The sequence below is a fragment of the Ambystoma mexicanum genome, chromosome 5q (genome assembly GCF_040938575.1).
Source record: "Ambystoma mexicanum isolate Mex_15411 chromosome 5q, UKY_AmexF1_1, whole genome shotgun sequence".
Classification (NCBI taxonomy): domain Eukaryota; kingdom Metazoa; phylum Chordata; class Amphibia; order Caudata; family Ambystomatidae; genus Ambystoma; species Ambystoma mexicanum.
The window spans coordinates 190,566,634-190,590,831 of record NC_090933.1 but is presented as its reverse complement, the minus strand read 5'-3'; positions in this window follow the sequence as shown (position 1 = coordinate 190,590,831).

Here is a 24,198-nt window from a genome sequence, read left to right as displayed (position 1 = left end):
CCTTTATAATGTTCACTGATTTTCATTAGACTACTTTGCCACCAAAATGTTTCCTTTCTGTACTTGTGACATTAGTCCGTATGCCTTCTGGTTTCTTTTTGGCAGTCTCTTGACTCTGGCAACACAGGCCTTTCATACACTTCACTTTTGTTGTGTTTAACCCTTGTTATGGCCTTGCTTTCACACTAACCAATAGTACTTCATGGTTGCCTTTCACGTCCTTCAACAATTCTCATTACTGGTTTTCACTTGGCTTTTCGCTTTCCCATTAGGCATGGATGCCTTTTTCTTACTTTCACTCTGTTTGTAAATATACATCACTTTATCTCCATTCGTGCAATATTTTCATTTCACCTATGCATAACTTTTCTTTAGTTTGATATTCAATACTTTGTAATTCTCATGACACTTAGCAATGCCCGTCAGGTCTCCAGACTCCTTCATCATATGCATTCATTTGTTCAGCCCCTTCTGTGTCCCAGCTTAAGCCCCTGGAGCCCCCCGGTATGAGTGCTCTCTCCCAGTCACTCACTGGTATGTGGCAGCTCCTCTGAGTGCTTGCGTGATCCTCTTCTGCTTTCGCTCGCTCCCTTCTTTCCCAGAGGGATCACTGGCGAGCCATGCTCACCTCTTCCTGACATTCATGCTGCCTCCTACAGTGAAGTAGAAGCTTCTGTATCCCCCAGCTCCATTGGGGACACACAGCTCAGAGATCTGTAGGGCTCTAGACTCTCTCAAGACTCTCTCCATTCTCAGCATCCTTCCCGCTCTCCTGCAGCCGCCGGCGTCCTTTTCACTGGCTTCTCCTCTCCAGTCTGCTCCACACTTTTATATGCACTTGTAGCCTCTTAAGTTGTTGCAGGTACAGGTCCTTTGCCTGGTTTCAGTTAACTCTATCACTGGGACATGCCTGACTTTCAGAATGGTGTTCTACAGTCCTCTTCCTCGTCCTAGTACCAAAGCGCTGTGTATAGGTGGAAATGTGCATTAGTCCTAGTCACCTTTTCCTCCTCCCAGTCTTAGAGGGACCTTAATTGGTTATAGTTGGAATGTGTGACAGAGGGGAGGAGTGGTAATAACCTATGAACGTTGGGGGAGGGCAGGATGTATTTTGATAAGGGAAAGGGTGATACCATTCCTCACATAAAGGCACCTTCTCATCACTATACAAGGTCCCTCTACCCAGGTGATCCTCCCTTGCATATCCACTTCCAAGGTCAGGATCCAAAAAAATCAATGGCCCATCCCTGGAAGACCCATGGGGAGTAGATGGCAGGATGCTCTCCGGTTCCTCACACTAGGTATATTGCTGAGTTTCTCCGTTCTTTCATGTTTCACCAGGTCCTTACCGTGCAGTAATGATGGAGAGACATTAGTTTCGGGAGCATCACAATCTTCTATTCCTAATGGGGAAGGAACCTCCTGTGACATTGGGGTATTTGGAGGTTTCAAGCCTCCCCATGAACCTCTTGACTTTAACTGATCGTAACTAGAGTCAGCGTTTAACACTGCCTCCAGCTTGTAGTTACACAAAAAAATGTTGTGGTCCCAACTCCCACTGGGTTGTTTCTCTTCATCTCCCTTCCTGAAGTTTGGTTGGGACAGAGGCTCCCACAGGGTTTCATTCACCAAAAGGCCTGTCAACTCACCCCTTTTAATCTGTATCAGACTGTAGGATAAATTTAAGAGCAACATTTTGATCTTCTCTATGCTGGATAGGAGAGCCAGAACTCTAAATCCCTTATTCCGCCTATGTTCACCGAGCGGCATGAGATAGATGACTGAGTTGGTTGGATTCTCTACCCTAAGTTCTAGGGAGATGATGATTTTATCCCTAATGGGAATTTGGTGCTCGTGGGGAAAGAAAAGATTATAAGTATTAGACTCCACCTTTTCCCTAGTGGGTAAGATGGTTTGGGACATCAAGGGGGAAAAGCTGACTCCTACTCTTTGACCCAGATTGTAAGTGGGCACTTTAACTCTCTCTATAAGACCCAGCCCACTGGTAGAATATATGATCCAGACATATCTCCCCCAGAAGTTGTGGGACTAGAATTATTTTTAGTGAATTTGTAAAAATCTTGCGGTCCCAAGTTTGTGTCAACTAGGACACATTCCACCGCTGACACCATATATAAGGTTTCCTAACAAGGGGAACAACACACAGGTGTTACTCTTGTGGTTTACAAGCTTTTTTTTTCAAAGTAAAAGGGGCTTGGGGAAGGGCCTAACTATCCTTAACCACTAATACAGGTTGCCGTGCCCCAACAAAGGAATACTATGGACTCTGTAAGGATGTCCATCAAAATAAAAATGTCCATCGCCCTGTGCCTAATCCGATTTCCATCCCTTACACTTTCTTTCTAAATAAAGGAAACATGGATGTCTTATTGTTTCCAAAAGGAGGTCTCTGCCATTTGGAATGTTGACACCCATGTGCAGTACTTCTGCCGGCAGTATATAGAGTTCAAATGTTCACAGTTCTCAAGTTCAGTTAGCTTAATGTAACCCAGTTAGCCGCTCTCCTGGGGGAACCTCTTCCTGGGTTCCTGGTTCCTTCAATTTAAAAAACAACTTTGCTTAAAGATCCTCTGGGGAATGGTTCTTCCCCCAGTGTGTAGCACAAAGATAATCCTTCCCAGTGTCTTGTCAGGTCCGGTTCATTAACCTGCCAGACCTCACCATAGACTTTTCCAATGAGGTATCAAGCCCGGTTTACTTGCCTGCCAGACTTGACTTTCAAAGTTTCACTTTCCTTGATAATCGTGTTTAGGGCTTCAGGCTCTGGTTATAATTCTTCTGCTATTGATGTGGGTCCTCTACCCATGTGTACTCCACAGTTGGGCTTTGCCCACTTTCGCCTAAGTCCCAGATCCTGTTCCTTTGGCTGGGCGGATCCCTGTCCCTTCAATACCTAGGCCCTCATTCCGAGTATGGAGGTAGTCATGGCGCTATTTGCACCATGATTGCCTCCCATACCGGTACCTACTCCGGTTTGGTGAAAGGGGGACTTACCGGTCCAGTCCGACCTTGGCGGGACCGGTAAGTCCCCATTCACCAAACCATTCCCCATTCCCATTGAGCCCCCATAGGGCTCAATGGGAATGGGGAAGTAGCTAATAATGGTACCGCAAATTGCGGTACCGTTATTAGCTCTAAAGTCCCTTAACGGGTCCCGTCCTTAACACCTGGTCAGACCAGGCGTTAAGGAAGGGACCTGCTAAGGGAACTCGGAATAGGGCGCAAAGGGATTACCGGCACCGGTGTCCATAACGGTGCCGGTAATCCCTTTGCGCCCAACTCGGAATGAGGCCCCTAGTGTCTTCTTGGACAGACCTGGTGTACTCTTCTGCCAGGTACTGTCCCACCTAGGTGTACTTCCAATGTTTTTATCTGACTGTATGCCTTGGTGTCTATTCTCTTGTGTCCCTTGGGACGTGTTTGTCTGCTTCACACAGTTTGTAATGTATTTCAAGTTCTCTTTCTCACGTACTTTTGCTCTTAGGGATGTTCTCATTGGGCTTATAACATTTGAACCATTTGTATATTTCCTTTTTCATCCCATTGTAATCTTTCGGGCGGTTTTCATAAAGTCTGCCAAGTACATATTATATTGCAAGAGGTCCCTTTCACCCCCTTGTGCTCTTCAGGATATTATTATTAGCTTCCTTAGCACCATTAATGCCCCGCTGACCTGCCCAGGCCCTTTCCCTACCCTTGAAAACTCTCAGTGCGGGCTCCAGTCTCCTCAGGAATTTGGAGCAAAGCTTCTCCACTGCTGCCGTGCCTGCTGTTCTTCTCTCCGTGGCTCCACAGCTGCAGCGTCTCTCTCTCTCTCGCCTTCAGCTGTACCTACCACTGTTCCAGGTTGCACTCTGCTGGTCTGGATTACCATGTCTATGCCACCGATCAGGTCGCGAAGACCTCCAAGGCATCTGTGGCAGTCTGCGTCCCGTTCTCCAGTTCTCAGGCTCTTTGGTACAAGATCAGCGTCTCCTTCCCAGCTCCTCCAGTGCTGGCTGATCGACCACAATAACAATGTGGGTCCTTCTTCCCTTTTACCATCAATCCTGCCTTTGGGCTGCTGTACTGCTTGTGTTGGTTCCACTGTGGGCCTTTGCCTTCTTGCTTCCTCTTCCTAGTCGCAGTGACCTTTTGAATTAGGTTTGGATGAGTCTCCCTCTTCCTCATCTCAGTCTTTTTAAGGATGTCCTCTGCTAAACCATAACAAATAGTGGTGTAGGGTACCAGAGGGACTTGAGTCGGGGTTAAGGGAGGTGGGGACACCAAAGGAGTGAGGGAAAACTGCATTCTCACAGTTCCATTGTCACCAATCCCATGAAGGATTTCCCCTCCCATGAGATCCTCCTGCTGACTTCCACCCCCAGGGGGACTATCGGGTAGAGTCCCTACCACTCTGGCCTCATGGAAAGGGTCTTTCCCCATGCAAGCAGTGATGATACCCCAGGATTCGTCACACTTATCTCACCACACTGTGTGTGCTTTCGCACTGGGCCCGCAATCACACCCCATGTGAAGGATGCAGCCAACTGAGGCCCCAGCGAGAGAGGACTGTGCACCACAATGTCAACAAAAGAACCAAACATTGACCAAGAGAATAGCAATAGCTTTTTATATTATACAGGTTATATGCACACCCAGGTATATATATGCACACACAGGCATAGAAATAGGCAGATGAAGGAGAAATGGAGGAGGGGCTAAACAGAGGAAGGGGAGAGTACAGACCAGTATGGTTGAAAGATTGGGCAGCAGTTGTATGTCTGGTAGGACTGTCTCAGCCAGTTTGTTATGGAAATAGTAAAATGAGAAAGATTGATGTGGGTATTGGGTAATATTGTATGGGATTACTTATAATACAAGCTGCTATCTTAAAGACTCTGGTAGAGCGCTGGGTGAGAAGGAGTCACATTTGATATATGCATTTCTCAACCTTTTATACCTATGTGAGAGGGGGTGATCAAATTAGTATTTTTGACTGGATATTGTTAAAACGGGTATGTTCATGCCATATGTCATCCTTTTCAGAATGATAAAGGGTACCACAAAACTGGGTAATATTCAACAGCGTGGTATTATGACATGCTCTAAAGACGTCTAAAGACCATTCAGGATAGGGAAGAGTCGGTGACATAGCAGATGTTCCTGGCTCTGCCATGCATTGCTTTTAATGTGATGCATTTAAGGATTGATAACATTGAGAGACAGGATATTCTTGGACAGACTAGTAAGTCATGTTATACAGCTCAGACAACCACTTTTTGATATCTAACAAAAACAAAGAATGCTTTATTGTCTTGTAAGACAATCAACAGAGCCACATGTTTACTCTACCAGAACAATCCTGCAACAACTCGACCCTCCCACCAGACCTCCTCCTTTATAGGTCGTGCCCTCGTGACATAAGCAACACTGCCGAGGATTCTTCTAGAAACAAAAGAAACCATTAGAATTAGGGTGGAAGCCTCACTTCTCTCTTAGGGATATATAAGAATGGAGACCAGTTATTCATCGACAGAAATGTCTCTTACTCATTTATCAGCATTACATAAAAGACCTTCCTACCACCAGGGCAACGGATCACTCCACCTTCCTTATTCTAAAACTCCAAAATGCCCCATAATCACACATTAAAAGAAAATTACATTTTTTTTTAAACGGGATCCTTTGGAAAGCTCCCACCGAATAATGACTAGGATTACCATCTTCCTCATAAAATGTACCAGTAACATTGCATGATGTCATACGACAATCTTAGCCGGTTCACATCACATGACCCCCGAGCAGTCCTTTGCAGAAATCTTTGATCAGCGGCTCTTAAGTTCCGGTTACACAATACGAACAGATAAGGAAACACATTGACCGGTCACAGATAAACACAATGGGCCTCATTACAGGTCGGGCGGTCCGGAAATAACAGTGGCGGTAAACCCGCCGCCACTGTTAATTCCAGACCGCCTGATCTCGAATCCTGCAGGCGGGAGGTGGCGTTCCCGCCAGGTCTCACCTGGCGGGTTTACCATCACCTGCCTGCAGGCAGACGTGGAAACACAGGCACCATCACGAGATGGTGCCGGTGTTTCCATGGTTCCCATTGAGTCCTATGGGACTCAATGGGAATGGGGATTTACACCATTCCGCCTCCGGAATTCCCGGGTCACCGGCATTGTAATGCCCCGGTAATTCCGGGAATCACAGAGGCGGAATGGTAATACGAGTCCGGCGGTAACCAGGCGGTTTTACCGCCTCGGTTACCGCCGGACTCGTAATGAGGCCCAATATATGTCAGTCACATAATATGATTCAGTTCATGTATATTAACTGAAAGGGAAAGGCTATCAAATCAGTTTATGAAGAAAATGTTATACTTACTTTGATACTAAAAATAATCACGTGATAAGGGTTTGATCTCCATAAAAAATATATCTGCTCCCAGAGTCATGAGTAGAATCAGTGGCAAGTCACACATGACTCAGCATTTCCTCCTTCTGAGGGTTAGAAAACAAATATCACTGAAGGCAGATTATAAAATGGGAAGACATCTTTAAAGGTTGACTGGGCTTTAGTACAGTAAGTCCAATGCCGGGCGGGCGCCACTCCAACGTTCATCATTTTGAGAGTGATACAATAAGTGCAAGCACATTGAGTGGGGCAATATCAAGTCAGACACATACTCCTAAGCAGTGGCGGCTGGTGACTTTGAAAAGTGGTGGGGTGTACATTTTGGAGGCCAAATCTGTGAGCAGCCAGGAAGTGCAGTGAGCGAGCTTGACCCCTGGAAAGACTGTTCTGTGGATTTCCTCACCAAGAAAGCATACTTTCCACCCCTTCTCAGGCGGGAGACTACTGCTTTCTAAGCAGTCCTATGGCCTACAGATTTAGGTGTCAAAACCTACTGATTTATGGCTCCATGCCTGGTTGCCTGAGGCCCAGCCAGCCCAGTGAGCAATGAGAAGCGTCGGCCATGTGCAGGGGTGGACTGGCCTATAGGGAACTCTGGAGATTTCCCGGTGGGCCTCTGCATCCTGGGCCTCTTTTCTGTGGTATTTCCACATTTTCTCATAGGAAAAGCATTGGGCTTGCTGAAAATGTGTCATATGGGGCCACTTTGAACTTTATTTCCAGGGCCTCTTTTGCTCCCCAGTAATTATTTCCAGGGCCTCTTTTAGTTCCCAGTCCAGCCCTGTCCATGTGTATTGGAAGGTGGACGTGTTAATGGCTCATTCATTTGATTGATGGTGGCAGATTTAACACTCGCCAGGCAGAAAAACGGCAAAATCAGGCCAAATCCGACCCCCCGCCACCGTAACCCCCATTCCCAGTCTCTCCATGCACTCTGAAAGAAAACAAATGAAGTGTGGAACTCTGTCTGAGCGAGACAGCTGCCACGTGGAAACCACATCTTTACCTGGTGCCCCAGCAGAGCAGACGACCCCTGCTACCGTGTGAGGGATCCAGTGTGCACAGCAGGAGCTGAGACCCCAGCTCCCCCACGGGGTGCAGCATAATGCCGCCTCTGTGGAGGGCGCAGCATCCCTGTTGCACGGCAGCTTCCACCTTGAATGGCGCGCTGTGTCACAAGGAGACGAGGCTCAGGGCTGAGTGTGTGCAGCAGCATCAAAAATGCACACAGCACATTCTCCACTGCTTCAACACCATATCAAAAACGGGGGAAACCTGCATCAGCAAACAAGCGGCACCACAATCACAAAGTCACACAAAGCCCACCAAAAGTATAAACAGCTGCCGAAAGCACCGAGGATGAGGGCGGCTTTCTCACACACAGATAGGTCTCAGGTGGTCTTATAATCAGCAATCAAGGAGCGATATAACCAACTGAAAAGTGTATATGTAGTGCCTTCCGTTAGCATTAACATGTCAGCTGTATATGAAATGGTGGTGCACGCGGGCGACAGCAATATTCCAAAGTCAGTCCTGCGGTTAGCAGAGCGCCTGCATGTTACTCCTAGAGAATGTACGCCTTAGAGTCCTGCATATGCGCCTTAAAGCCCTGCTTTTGCTGTCATTCACTCACCTGTTCAAGCGTTCAGCCGCACGCAGCAGCAGAACACACCCGGGAATATCAGCAAGAACAGATTTCAGGTCCAACACATTCAGCAAAAGAGCTCCAGAGTCTACACTAGAGCGTAAGAGTCTGCAGCCTGCCAGTCTTAACAAGCATTGGCAAAGCAGTTTTTTCTGGCTTTTTTGCACTCATGGAAAAGGCATTTGCCAGGCACTGCTGTAGTGGTATTGACACATTTCACCAAAATGCCAGGGGTACTGGACGTGACATGACACGACCCTTGACCCCCTGATAACATCACAGGAAGTGATGTCATTTGACCCCACCCCGAAGTAATATCGCATGAAGCACTGGAACACGACCTTTCACCCTTTGACAAAACAGGAAGTGGCATCACATAGCATAGTACATTACGACAAATATGGTTACCACATCACTATAATGTGATGTACATTTCATACAAGAATGGATCGCCAAATGTATCGTTAACATCAGTGTGTATAGGCCCATATTACCAAATTACTGTGAATGCAAGCAGACGTCCATGGCCAAATGATAATGATGTGTTATTATATGGCACGTACGCTTAAGCGCTTTACATAGAAGAAATATACATCCAATATCACCCAAACTGTGTTGGTAACCATTTATCGACTTCAGAAGGATGAAAGGCTGAGTTGAGGCATTTAAGAACAAACTAAGTGGTCGATTCATGGAATTAATGTGCACCGAAAATTCCCGCGCAGAGGTGCCAAAATGTGCGATTCGCAGTAAAAGTGCGAAAATCGCAGTGCAAGTGCGAAAATCGCAGGGAAACCAGCGCACATCGATTCATGGAAGTCCGTGCGCGATAAAAAAATTGGATGTGCGCTGAAAATGTCCGCCGTGCACGCCGGCGCACACGTCATCCAACAGCGTGCGCCACAGCCACTGCGAAATCGCACATAGCGTGGCGCACATCACAAAAGTAGGCGGAACACGGTGCGTAACCCTCGGAATGGGGAACAACGCGTGAAAATATGGGCGTCACGGGAGAAGTACAGGAGGCAAGTGCGCGGAACGCCCACACGCTCGCCTACAACACGTATTCATGGAATCGAATAGGCCAAACCAGCGCATGGTCAAAGACGCGCACAGGGCCAAACAAGTACGCCACAAGAAAGCAAGCGGTAGCGTCCCTGCGCCTGAAGAAAATGTGTGTCAAAATGTGCGATAACAAAAAGCACCCATACACAGCCATGATGAATGGTCCATACAATGGCCCTCTAGGACAAATGAGGTGCAAAGGGGTACCGACAAACACGGACACCCGCTGTGTGAAAAATAGCGTGTGCGTGTGCTCCTGGGCGCGCGGGAAGTTCCACACGCGACTGGTCTGGGTACATGTACTACGGGGTGCGCGGGAAGTTCCACACGCGATTGGCCTGGGTACGTGTATTCCGAGGTGCGCGGGAAGATTCACACGCAATTTCAGCAGGGTACGTGTATTTCGGTGGTGCCGGGGAATGCTACACGTAATTTGGCCGTGTGGGTCCTCCCAGGTGTTCCCACTACACCCTCCACGGCCCCTGCAGGCAGCCCACACCACAGGGGACTACACTGCACCCCTGCTCATGTCCCACAGGCAACCCATCCACCATGGCCATGCCCCCCAGCCAACCCACATGTCACCTTGCACTACTGATCACAAACACATGTCTCCCAGTACCCCCACCCCCCAGCCACCAGGGACATCCTCCACCAGGCCCCCACTCATGTCTCCCACCACCCCCATCCCCCAGCAGTGCAGGGGCAGCCTCCACCAGGCTCACACTCATGTCTCCCACCACCCCCACCCCCCAGCAGTGCAGGGGCACCCTCCACCAGGCCCCCACTCATGTCTCCCACCACCCACACCCCCCAGCCACCAGGGGCAGCCTCCACCAGGCCCCCACTCATGTCTCCCACCACCCTCACCCCCCAGCCACCAGGGGCAGCCTCCACCAGGCCCCCACTCATGTCTCCCTGCACCCCCACACCCCAGCAGTGCAGGGGCAGCCTCCACCAGGCCCCCACTCATGTCTACTACCACCCCCACCCCCAGCAGTGCAGGGGCAGCCTCCACCAGGCCCCCACTCATGTCCCCTATCACCCCCCAGCCACCAGGGGCAGCCTCCACCAGACACCCACTCATGTCTCCCACCACCCCACCCCCCAGCCACCAGGGGCAGCCTCCACCAGGCCCCCACCCATGTCTAACCCAACCCCCACCCCCCAGCAGTGCAGGGGCAGCCTCCACCAGGCCCCCACTCATGTCTCCCACCACCCCCACCGCCCAGCCACCAGGGGCAGACTCCACCAGGCACCCACTCATGTCTCCCACCACCCCCACCCCCCAGCCACCAGGGGCACCCTCCACCAGGCCCCCACTCATGTCTCCCACCACCCCCACCCCCCAGCAGTGCAGGGGCAGCCTCCACCAGGCCCCCACCCATGTCTACTACCACCCCACCCCCCAGCAGTGCAGGGGCACCCTCCACCAGGCCCCCACTCATGTCTCCCACCACCCCACCCCCCAGCCACAAGGGGCAGCCTCCACCAGGCACCCACTCATGTCTCCCACCACCCCCACCCCCCAGCAGTGCAGGGGCACCCTCCACCAGGCCCACACTCATGTCTCCCACCACCCCCACCCCCCAGCAGTGCAGGGGCACCCTCCACCAGGCCCCCACTCATGTCTCCCTGCACCCCCACCCCCCAGCCACCAGGGGCAGCCTCCACCAGGCCCCCACCCATGTCTACTACCACCCCCACCCCCCAGCAGTGCAGGGGCAGCCTCCACCAGGCCCCCACTCATGTCTCCCACCACCCCCACCCCCCAGCATCCAGGGGCACCCTCCACCGGGCCCCCACCCATGTCACCCATCACCCCCACCCCCCAGCAGTGCAGGGGCAGCCTCCACCAGGCCCCCACTCATGTCTCCCACCTCCCCCACCCCCCAGCCACCAGGGGCAGCCTCCACCAGGCACCCACTCATGTCTCCCATCACCCCCACACCCCAGCCACCAGAGGCAGCCTCCACCAGGCACCCACTCATGTCTCCCACCACCCCCACCCCCAGCCACCAGGCGCAGCCTCCACCAGGCCCCCACTCATGTCTCCCACCACCCCCACCCCCCAGCAGTGCAGGGGCAGCCTCCACCAGGCCCCCACCCATGTCTCCCACCACCCCCACCCCCCAGCAGTGCAGGGGCAGCCTCCACCAGGCCCCCACCCATGTCTACTACCACCCCCACCCCCTCCAGCAGTTCAGGGGCACCCTCCACCAGGCCCCCACTCATGTCTCCCACCACCCCCACCCCCCAGCAGTGCAGGGGCAGCCTCCACCAGGCCCACACTCATGTCTCCCACCACCCCCACCCCCCAGCAGTGCAGGGGCAGCCTCCACCAGGCCCCCACTCATGTCTACTACCACCCCCAGCAGTGCAGGGGCAGCCTCCACCAGGCCCCCACTCATGTCCCCTATCACCCCCACCCCCCAGCCACCAGGGGCAGCCTCCACCAGGCACCCACTCATGTCTCCCACCACCCCCACCCCCCCAGCCACCAGGGGCACCCTCCACCAGGCCCCCACTCATGTCTCCCACCACCCCCACCCCCCAGCAGTGCAGGGGCAGCCTCCACCAGGCCCCCACTCATGTCTACTACCATCCCCACCCCCCAGCCACCAGGGGCAGCCTCCACCAGGCCCCCACTCATGTCTACTACCACCCCCACCCCCAGCAGTGCAGGGGCAGCCTCCACCAGGCCCCCACTCATGTCTCCCACCACCCCCACCCCCCAGCAGTGCAGGGGCAGCCTCCACTAGGCCCACACTCATGTCTCCCACCACCCCCACCCCCCAGCAGTGCAGGGGCAGCCTCCGCCAGGCCCCCACTCATGTCCCCTATCACCCCACCCCCCAGCCACCAGGGGCAGCCTCCACCAGGCACCCACTCATGTCTCCCACCACCCCCACCCCCCAGCCACCAGGGGCACTCTCCACCAGGCCCCCACTCATGTCTCCCTGCACCCCTACCCCCCAGCAGTGCAGGGGCATCCTCCACCAGGCCCCCACTCATGTCCCCTATCACCCACACCCCCCAGCAGTGCAGGGGCAGCCTCCACCAGGCCCCCACTCATGTCTCCCACCACCCCCACCCCCCAGCCACCAGGGGCAGCCTCCACCAGGCCCCCACTCATGTCTCCCATCACCCTCACCCCCCAGCAGTGCAGGGGCATCCTCCACCAGGCCTCCACTCATGTCCCCTATCACCCCCACCCCCCAGCAGTGCAGGGGCAGCCTCCACCAGGCCCCACTCAAGTCCCCTATCACCCCCACCCCCCAGCAGTGCAGGGGTAGCCTCCACCAGGCCCCCACTCATGTCTCCCACCACCCCCACCCCCCTAGCCACTAGGGGCAGTCTCCATCAGGCCCCCACTCATGTCTCCCACCACCCCCACCCCCCAGCCACCAGGGGCAGCCTCCACCAGGCCCCCATTCATGTCTCCCATCACCCCCACCCCCCAGCCACCAGGGGCATCCTCCACCAGGCCCCCACTCATGTCTCCCTGCACCCTCACCCTCCAGCAGTGTAGGGGCAGCCTCCACCAGGCCCCCACTCATGTCTCCCACCACCCCCACCCCCCAGCCACCAGGGGCATCCTCCACCAGGCCCCCACTCATGTCCCCTATCACCCCCACCCCCCAGCAGTGCAGAGGCAGCCTCCACCAGGCCCCCACTCATGTCTCCCACCACCCCCACCCCCAGCCACCAGGGGCAGCCTCCACCAGGCCCCCACTCAAGTCCCCTATCACCCCCACCTCCCAGCAGTGCAGGGGCAGCCTCCACCAGGCCCCCACTCATGTCCCCTACCACCCCCATGCCCCAGCAGTGCAGGGGCAGCCTACACCAGGCCCCCACTCATGTCTCCCACCACCCCCACCCCTCAGCCACCAGGGGCAGCTTCCACCAGGCCCCCACTCATGTCTCCCACCACCCCCACCCCCCGGCAGTGTAGGGGCAGCCTCCACCAGGCCCCCACTCATGTCTCCCACTGCCCCCACCCCCCAGCCACCAGGGGCACTCTCCACCAGGCCCCCACTCATGTCTCCCTGCACCCCTACCCCCCAGCAGTGCAGGGGCATCCTCCACCAGGCCCCCACTCATGTCCCCTATCACCCACACCCCCCAGCAGTGCAGGGGCAGCCTCCACCAGGCCCCCACTCATGTCTCCCACCACCCCCACCCCCCAGCCACCAGGGGCAGCCTCCACCAGGCCCCCATTCATGTCTCCCATCACCCTCACCCCCCAGCAGTGCAGGGGCATCCTCCACCAGGCCTCCACTCATGTCCCCTATCACCCCCACCCCCCAGCAGTGCAGGGGCAGCCTCCACCAGGCCCCACTCAAGTCCCCTATCACCCCCACCCCCCAGCAGTGCAGGGGTAGCCTCCACCAGGCCCCCACTCATGTCTCCCACCACCCCCACCCCCCAGCCACCAGGGGCAGCCTCCACCAGGCCCCCACTCATGTCTCCCACCACCCCCACCCCCCAGCCACCAGGGGCAGCCTCCACCAGGCCCCCACTCATGTCTCCCACCACCCCCACCCCCCAGCCACCAGGGGCATCCTCCACCAGGCCCCCACTCATGTCTCCCACTGCCCCCACCCCCCAGCCACCAGGGGCACCCTCCACCAGGCCCCCACTCATGTCTCCCACCACCCCCACCCCCCAGCAGTGCAGGGGCAGCCTCCACCAGGCCCCCACTCATGTCTACTACCACCCCCACCCCCCAGCCACCAGGGGCAGCCTCCACCAGGCCCCCACTCATGTCTACTACCACCCCCACCCCCCAGCAGTGCAGGGGCAGCCTCCACCAGGCCCCCACTCATGTCTCCCACCACCCCCACCCCCCAGCAGTGCAGGGGCAGCCTCCACCAGGCCCACACTCATGTCTCCCACCACCCCCACCCCCCAGCAGTGCAGGGGCAGCCTCCGCCAGGCCCCCACTCATGTCCCCTATCACCCCACCCCCCAGCCACCAGGGGCAGCGTCCACCAGGCACCCACTCATGTCTCCCACCACCCCCACCCCCAGCCACCAGGGGCACTCTCCACCAGGCCCCCACTCATGTCTCCCTGCACCCCTACCCCCCAGCAGTGCAGGGGCATCCTCCACCAGGCCCCCACTCATGTCCCCTATCACCCACACCCCCCAGCAGTTCAGGGGCAGCCTCCACCAGGCCCCCACTCATGTCTCCCACCACCCCCACCCCCCAGCCACCAGGGGCAGCCTCCACCAGGCCCCCACTCATGTCTCCCATCACCCTCACCCCCCAGCAGTGCAGGGGCATCCTCCACCAGGCCTCCACTCATGTCCCCTATCACCCCCACCCCCCCAGCAGTGCAGGGGCAGCCTCCACCAGGCCCCACTCAAGTCCCCTATCACCCCCACCCCCCAGCAGTGCAGGGGTAGCCTCCACCAGGCCCCCACTCATGTCTCCCACCACCCCCACCCCTCAGCCACCAGGGGCAGCCTCCACCAGGCCCCCACTCATGTCTCCCACCACCCCCACCCCCCAGCCACCAGGGGCAGCCTCCACCAGGCCCCCACTCATGTCTCCCACCACCCCCACCCCCCAGCCACCAGGGGCATCCTCCACCAGGCCCCCACTCATGTCTCCCTGCACCCCCATCCTCCAGCAGTGTAGGGGCAGCCTCCACCAGGCCCCCACTCATGTCTCCCACCACCCCCACCCCCCAGCCACCAGGGGCATCCTCCACCAGGCCCCCACTCATGTCCCCTATCACCCCCACCCCCCAGCAGTGCAGAGGCAGCCTCCACCAGGCCCCCACTCATGTCTCCCACCACCCCCACCCCCCAGCCACCAGGGGCAGCCTCCACCAGGCCCCCACTCAAGTCCCCTATCACCCCCACCTCCCAGCAGTGCAGGGGCAGCCTCCACCAGGCCCCCACTCATGTCCCCTACCACCCCCATGCCCCAGCAGTGCAGGGGCAGCCTACACCAGGCCCCCACTCATGTCTCCCACCACCCCCACCCCTCAGCCATCAGGGGCAGCTTCCACCAGGCCCCCACTCATGTCTCCCACCACCCCCACCCCCCGGCAGTGTAGGGGCAGCCTCCACCAGGCCCCCACTCATGTCTCCCACTGCCCCCACCCCCCAGCCACCAGGGGCCGCCTCCACCAGGCCCCCACTCATGTCTCCCACCACCCCCACCCCCCAGCCACCAGGGGCATCCTCCACCAGGCCCCCACTCATGTCCCCTATCACCCCCCACCCCCCAGCAGTGCAGGTGCAGCCTCCACCAGGCCCCCACTCATGTCTCCCATCACCCCCACCCCCACCCCCAGCAGTGCAGGGGCAGCCTCCACCAGGCCCCCACTCATGTCTCCCACCACCCCCACCCCCCAGCCACCAGGGGCAGCCTCCACCAGGCCCCCACTCAAGTCCCCTATCACCCCCACCCCCCAGCAGTGCAGGGGCAGCCTCCACCAGGCCCCCACTCATGTCCCCTATCACCCCCACCCCCCAGCAGTGCAGGGGCAGCCTCCACCAGGCCCCCACTCATGTCTCCCACCACCCCTACCCCCCAGCCACCAGGGGCAGCCTCCACCAGGCCCCCACTCATGTCTCCCACCACCCCCACCCCTCAGCCACCAGGGGCAGCCTCCACCAGGCCCCCACTCATGTCTCCCACCACCCCCACCCCCCAGCCACCAGGGGCAGCCTCCACCAGGCCCCCACTCATGTCTCCCACCACCCCCACCCCCCAGCCACCAGGGGCATCCTCCACCAGGCCCCCACTCATGTCTCCCTGCACCCCCATCCTCCAGCAGTGTAGGGGCAGCCTCCACCAGGCCCCCACTCATGTCTCCCACCACCCCCACCCCCCAGCCACCAGGGGCATCCTCCACCAGGCCCCCACTCATGTCCCCTATCACCCCCACCCCCCAGCAGTGCAGAGGCAGCCTCCACCAGGCCCCCACTCATGTCTCCCACCACCCCCACCCCCCAGCCACCAGGGGCAGCCTCCACCAGGCCCCCACTCAAGTCCCCTATCACCCCCACCTCCCAGCAGTGCAGGGGCAGCCTCCACCAGGCCCCCACTCATGTCCCCTACCACCCCCATGCCCCAGCAGTGCAGGGGCAGCCTACACCAGGCCCCCACTCATGTCTCCCACCACCCCCACCCCTCAGCCATCAGGGGCAGCTTCCACCAGGCCCCCACTCATGTCTCCCACCACCCCCACCCCCCGGCAGTGTAGGGGCAGCCTCCACCAGGCCCCCACTCATGTCTCCCACTGCCCCCACCCCCCAGCCACCAGGGGCCGCCTCCACCAGGCCCCCACTCATGTCTCCCACCACCCCCACCCCCCAGCCACCAGGGGCATCCTCCACCAGGCCCCCACTCATGTCCCCTATCACCCCCCACCCCCCAGCAGTGCAGGTGCAGCCTCCACCAGGCCCCCACTCATGTCTCCCATCACCCCCACCCCCACCCCCAGCAGTGCAGGGGCAGCCTCCACCAGGCCCCCACTCATGTCTCCCACCACCCCCACCCCCCAGCCACCAGGGGCAGCCTCCACCAGGCCCCCACTCAAGTCCCCTATCACCCCCACCCCCCAGCAGTGCAGGGGCAGCCTCCACCAGGCCCCCACTCATGTCCCCTATCACCCCCACCCCCCAGCAGTGCAGGGGCAGCCTCCACCAGGCCCCCACTCATGTCTCCCACCACCCCTACCCCCCAGCCACCAGGGGCAGCCTCCACCAGGCCCCCACTCTTGTCTCCCACCACCCCCACCCCCCAGCCACCAGGGGCAGACTCCACCAGGCACCCACTCATGTCCCCTATCACCCCCACCCCCCAGCAGTGCGATTTGCCTGGGTACATGTGTTTCGGGGTGCGCGGGAAGTTCCACACGCGATTGGCCTGGGTACGTGTATTTCGAGGTGCGCGTGAACTTCCACACGCGACTGGCCTGTGAGAGTGGGGTATGTGTATTACAGGGGTGGGCGGGAATATTTACTCGCGAATGGGCCTGGGAGAGCGTGTTACGTGTATTCCTGGGGTGGGCGGGAAGATTCACACGTTCGCCTACGACGCGCCGAAAAAGAAATGGTCCAATCCTGAAACACGTATGCCTGCTGGCGTACTTCGACCCGCGAAGCATAAAAGTGCGCGCAAACAACAAACAAGCTCAGACGCCAGGATGAATATACCGTTCCTAGCAGCAGTGGCCGTGGGTTACCAAAGGAGGAGGAGGAGGATAGTGAGGGCCCGAATTTTCACTCCCAGAACCAGCCTTTTTGGGATGCCTAATGACCATGTGTATGGGAGGTACAGGTTTCCACCACACATAATACTGGACCTGGTCAGTGAGTGGGAGGATGACCTCACATCACCCACCCTGTGCTCCCAAGCACTCAGCCCCCTGGAGAAGGTCCTCAATGTACTGCACTTCCTGGCCACAGGATCATTTCAGCGGACAAGTGCCATAGTGGGTGGGGTGTCACAGGCCACGCAGTCACGCTTCCTACACCAGGTCTTGAACATCATCACTGCACGCCCATCAGTCCGTAGGCACATATACCTGCCCAGGACACCTGCAGAAAGGCAGGCTGCCGCCCTCGATTTCTACGGTGTGGCACAATTCCCCAAAGTGCTAGGTGCCATTGACTGCACCCATGTGGCACTACGTCCCCCCAGAGCATCTGAGCACATCTATAGGAACCGCAAGCACTGGCATTCCATCAATGTGCAGGTAGTATGTAATGCCAAGGGAATCATCACCTCAGTATATGCCAACTATCCAGGGTCCACCCACGACAGCTTCATTTACCGAATGTCTACCCTAAGCCGGGACATAGAAGCTGGGCGTCATGACGATACATGGCTGCTTGGTGAGTATGAATGCCACTGCACATGCATGCATGTCAGATGCAGAGTTATGTCACTACCCCACTAATGATACCCATCACCTCCTCACCAGGGGACAGTGCCTACCCTCTGAGCACCCACATGTTGACGCCAATTCGGAACCCCATCACGCCTCCAGAGGTAAGATACAACACAGCCCATATTGCAACCCGGGGCATAGTGAAGCGCACATTCGGAGTGCTCAAGTCACGCTTTCGCTCCCTTGACCGTTCTGGCGGGCAGCTGTTATATGCGCCCCCAGTAGTGTGCAGGATCATAGTGGCAGCATGTGTCCTGCACAATGTTGCAACACGCCGGGGCCTGGCTGTGGACATGGTGGTGCCCCCACACCCCCAACCACATGCACGCCCGCTGCGCATGGGAGGGGAGAGGGCACGGGGTGAGGCAGCCCGTACGCAGCTGGTGGCTAATTACTTCACATAGAAATCACACCCCTGTGGAGTGCACACAGCCCTGGCACATACCATCACATAAGGAATGATGACTCGACCTGACAATTATGTCCAACAAAGGGACAGTCAACTGTCAGAACCATAGCAGCCTGAGATTGTTCATGTGGAAGTGTCACAATGTGTGCATCCCTACCTACACAAACAGCACCAATGCAGTGCCATCAAAAGACACACTTCCATGCTGCAGAAATGAATACCCACTTCCAAAATACTACATGAAAACAGTGCCATGTCACCCAACCCCTCCCCGGCACGGCCACATAACACACCATGGCATGTCATGCAATGTGAGAGCAAACAAATTAACCCCCACAACATGCCCTAAGTGTCACCAGCTACAGTCTGCCTAATGGAAACATGGCCACACATGAAATGCTCACAGTAATGCCGGACCTACAACACACATTACCAAATACTTACCAAGAATACCAATCACCTACACAACCTCCAACCTACCTTAAACATGACATTACAGACTTAAAAATTTGCTAGCCTCACTACCTGATAATGCCAGCACTTCAAACACTTCCAAGTATACAGTATTAGCGCCACGCAAGAGTGTAGGTGCACTGCTTACAACAGGGACTCCAGTTCCAAGGTGGACCGCCTTGTGAAGACATGAAAAATGGACCTGCAAATTAGGAGGATGAGATGGATGCAGAGGCACATATCAATACACCATGCAGTGTACAATACAACAACAATATGCACTATGAATGTATACACAGTATTGACTACAGACTGCCCACACATCGAATGGGAGTCCAATGTCACCATGTACATCAATTTCATTTGGGCACACCCTTTGCAAGCCCATGGAAACGGGAAGCAGGAGGGGTGTGTGTCACAAAAGCCCAGCCCAAGCATCTGAACCAAATGCATGACAAGCCTGCATGTGCCCAGCCACAATGCAGCGTATACCCACGGGAGCCACACAAGGCAACACACTGTCCCAAAAAAAAAATTTAAAAAATGTTTTTAAAAAAAGGCCATTAATAGGCCCGGGGGGTGGGGGCGTCCACCCAGGAGATCCGAGGACAGGGTGCACACCAAAACCCACCTGTGTGGATCTTGCAAAAAAAAAAACACCTCCATGGGCTCATGGCCTACACGGCTACCCTATTGTGGGAGTATCACTGCTGTCGCTCTCCTCACCCTCTGCAGCTGCATCAGGAGGTGGTGGCACTATGGGAGGCAGCCCACGCAAAGCCCTAGTCTGTTCCTCCATGGCTGCAAGCATGCGGGTGTGGTAGGTCTCGTTCTGGAGGATACGTGTGCGGAGGTCCCCATTCAACAACTCACGGGATGCCCGGACCTCCGCCCTAGTTGCCTGCATCTCAGCTGAGAGCGTACGTGTGAGACGCTCCAGCTGCTGTTCTGTCCTTCTGTTTGTTGAAGCCTCAAGCTCAACAAGAGTCGTCCTGAGGTGAAGGAGTTCCACCCTCAGGGCTTCCCTGTGGCCCTGGGACTCTATGGAAATGGCTTCCTGCAGAGTCGCCAATGCCGCCCGCCTGTCCCTGTCGGACGCCAACATGTCCTCCCTGTGTGACTGGCAGATGGAGTCTGTTGCCTGCTGTAGTTGCTCCATCAGCCTTTCGGGGGGGACAATGGAAGTGGCCACCCTATCCATGGCCTGAGCCATCATCTCTGATGATGCTGCCTGTTGGGTTGCCATACCGTATATGGATTGCTCCCATGCGGTATTGCCAGGTGGCTGATGGCCACCACGTCGGCGGGCACGACACCTGTCTGGGGCAAGGCGAACTGCGCCTTGCTGTGCCGGCACTGCCTGAGGCTGCAGGACTGCATTCCCCATCTGATCTGCTGGCCCAGGAACAGGATCAGATGTTGCGGAGTGTGACCCTGCATCCGTAACCACCAAAGGCATAGCTGCCAACACTGACATCCCCATTGAGGGTTCTAACCCTGGTGCAGGTGGGTCGGACAGAACAGAATCCCTCCCAGGAACACTCACCTGCGACGGCATATAGGTCTCATCATCCGAATCGACACCTGAATACAGCTCGGGGGAGGTGCAGCCAGAGACACCCCTTGAGAGCATGACCTGCAGCAGTTGTGGGTTCTCAACCACCACCACACCACGTCCTTCACTGGTGGTCGGTCGGCCCTCAGACCCCTCCTAGGTCTGCACCATCTCCACAACCCCAGCAGTATCAAGTGCGTCATCCCCTGCAAAGACATAAAAGAAAACAAATGGAAACAGGCATTAGCACTATGGCACACAATTAGGGCTGAGAGGCTACAGAAACAGTACTTGATTGACACATGTCCCACATGACTAAAACCCTCCCATGCATGCACCGTCACTGCGTGTGAAGGGTAGACAGATGGCACACATTGATGACACCAAGATGGAAGATGAACACATTTGATGCATGCTGCCTAGCAGTGGCATCACACATTGGCCAGTGATTGGCAGGTCAAATACACATACCATCACACAGATGGCATGTACCCTAGCCATGAAGTGAAGAGGGAGAGGAGGTCACCAATTGTTCATTCAGTCCAGTTTGCTAATGAAATTGATTTTTTCATTGAAATGGTGCAAATGTTTAACCTGGAGCTGCCAGGCCAAAATGGTCCTATAGCACAGGGACATTTCTAAACAAATCATGTCCAGGAAACAAAGCCAGTCCACTGTACCATAGCCATGTCAGACATGTGACAACAGGACTGAGAAATCCCGAGTAAAAGTGGTGGCATGCAAACAATCTGCCTGAATAAACAGAGGTAAATAAGCAACAATGTTGTGGCAAGATGACACTCCAAGGGCAAATGGCGTGGTGTTGGCCTGTATGTCTAATGTTGGCAGAAGGGATGCTGCTATACCCAAATGCTGGTGCGCAGAATGTATAGGAAGAGGCACATGGGTGACCCAAACCACTCAGGTACACACACCCTCCCCTGGCACCCAAACAGAAGCCCTCCCACACACACCATGCACATGGTTGACACACATATGCATGTGCACTCACCGGACAATGCCTCGTAATCTGCCAGTTCTCCCACGCCTTGGATCTGTTCCTCCGTGGCGTAGGTCCCAGCAACCTGCTCATGTGGAGTGAGTTCTATGTCGTCTGCTGGAGACCCACCTCCAGTCACTAGAGTTGCGGCATGACTTGAGGCCAGCTTATTCTTTGCCCTGCGCTTCAGGTTATTCCAGCACTTGTAGCATTCAGTAGCTGTGCGCCTCACGATTCCAAGGGCACTTATGATGTCCGCAATGGTCTGCTAGTGTGCCTGACGTTGTGCAGGTGTGGTCTTGGATCCTGCAACAATCACCATTTCGCGGTCATGTGCGGACACATACTCTACAAGTGCATTCAGTTCGGCCTCATTGAAGCTGGGCTTCGTTGACGGGCCGGACTGTGTAGCCGTGTCTGGGGCATCAGCCTCTACTGGACGAGCACTCTTCCTCTTCCGCTTGGAAGGTGGTGGGGATCCTGAGTGTCCTGCGCCGCTCTGGACACTAGGGGCAGGAGCCCCGGTGGACTCAGTACTAGGAGTGTGGGATTGCACACTCAGCATGGGAGTTGGTTCAGGCATTAGCTCAAGTGTGATGGTGTCAGGGGGAATGTCAGCATGATGGACTTGGACCGACACTGTCCTGGCTGGGTGTGTGAGAGGTGGGGTGGATGGAGCCGCAGCTGCCCCTGCAGCCTCCCCAGCCTGCCTACGCGGGGCAGCAGATGACCTAGCTTGCCCTGATCCACGTGGCCTGATGACACCAACGTTCACCGGCGCACGTGGCCTAGACCTGCTGACCTGGAAGTCAGCCATGGAGTCACCCTGTGACAGGTCTGGTTCCACAGTGGGCTGGTCCAACAAGGGCTGAGCATGGATGGTGTCAGCCACGTTAACCTCAATGAGGGGGGCATGGGTGTCCCTGACTGCTCCTCCACACATGGGGGGCTAGGGGCACCCTGCAAGTCACGGCCACATTCCCTACCGGATCCACCACGGCCACCACTTGGGGCTCGGCCACCTTTGCCACCCTTACGGCTTGTTTGCCTCCCAGCCATGGCACTGATGTTATTGTGCGTATGGGAGTCGGTGTGAACTATTGTCCTGGGCGATTGGGGGTCAAAGGGGTTGGGTACCAGATGGTAATCGTACCCTAGTGCTCTATCAAGGCTGTATGTCACCCCTGGGGAAAGATGACGGGTCACGCTACGCACAAGCACCCCAAAAAAGGGAAGTAAGGTGCACGCAACCCCTCTTAGACCACGTGCGTGGAAAAATAAACCTGCACTACGCTGTGGCACCCAGAAACACAAGAATGAACGTATGCGTGTCACACGCAGCCTAGAATGACCTCTGAAGGGGTACGCTACACACGGGGCAAGCACAGATGTTAAATACGTGCGCGACTCACCGTCTGCCAGGAACAAAAGCGTGAAAAAATGCGTGTGTGCGCGTTGGCAACACCCCCGCCAAAAGAAGAATTGTACGCCGTCTGAGGAGACAGGACAACAGTAGAAGGGAACGCTGTTTCAGGAAACAGGCCCAGGAAAAAAGAGGAAAAGAGAAAAAGCTGTCAGAGGTAACAGGGAGTACGAACTGGAAACGCTGTGAAGTAAATCGTGTGTGAACCGACAAGAAGTACAGTTTTCACCCACTCGCTCTCCACGAAAAGCACGTACAAGGAAATGGCGTTCTACACGTACCTTTTATACACACGTCACAGACGCGCATACGCAATGAGGCCATTTCCACCAATTACACGCTTTGACACTCGGACGTGTATCTCTTTTTTTACACGCGCATTCTCAACGGCCATGCGCGTGATGTCACAGCTGCGCGCATGGGGCCCTTTGGGCCAATGAAATCGCGTATGCGTGCAGACGTGCTTACGCGCTAAGGGCCTTTCCTCGAATTACACGCAGACGTGCAGGATTTTCACGTGCCAAATCACTCCCTATCAAGCTGGCCACGTGTAAGCACACGGAAGACCACGCTCCTGCCCAGAAAGCCGATTTACTGCCCCCCAGAGCTCCGAGCACGCTCCCACCTGCCATCTGCTGCTGCCTGACTGCCTGCTGCCCACGTGCCCTGCCATTTGCTGCCTGCACATCAGCCAGGGGTGCTGTTGCTGTGACCACCCCTGCTGGAACTGAAGACTCCCGACTGGGATTCCATCGCTCCACAGCCAGCCCCAGGACCCAGTTGCCCACCCACTCCTGCCTCTGGGGTTGTCATGTCGGGCACTGCAACATCTGGCACCACTGACAACCCCTGGCCAGAGAGGCAGAGGGGCACCAGCTTCAGTGCCAGGGAAGTTGGTGTCCTGATGAAGCAAGTCCTGGGGCAGTATGATGCCCTCTTCGGAAGTTCCCGCGCCAACAAAGAAGGACGGACTCGGATCTGGACGGACATCGTGACTGCCATCAGCACGGAGGGGTGGCAGTCCGCGACTTCCAAAATGTCAAGAAGCGCTGGGAGGACTTCAGGTCCAGGACCCTGAACAAGGCCCGGCGCCTCTTGAAGGCAGCGGATGCTAAGGGGCACCGGGGCCACTTGTCGGAAGATCAGATGAGGGTCCTGGAACGCATATCCCCAGCGCTCCACGTCCAGGTCCTTGAGAGGCAGACCCCTCTGGAGTTGAGCGGTAAGTGTACATGCTTCCTGATTGTAAGCTGTGCGTGTGGTGATGTTTCAGTAGTGTGCAGGTTGCACATCTGTTTGTATGGGGT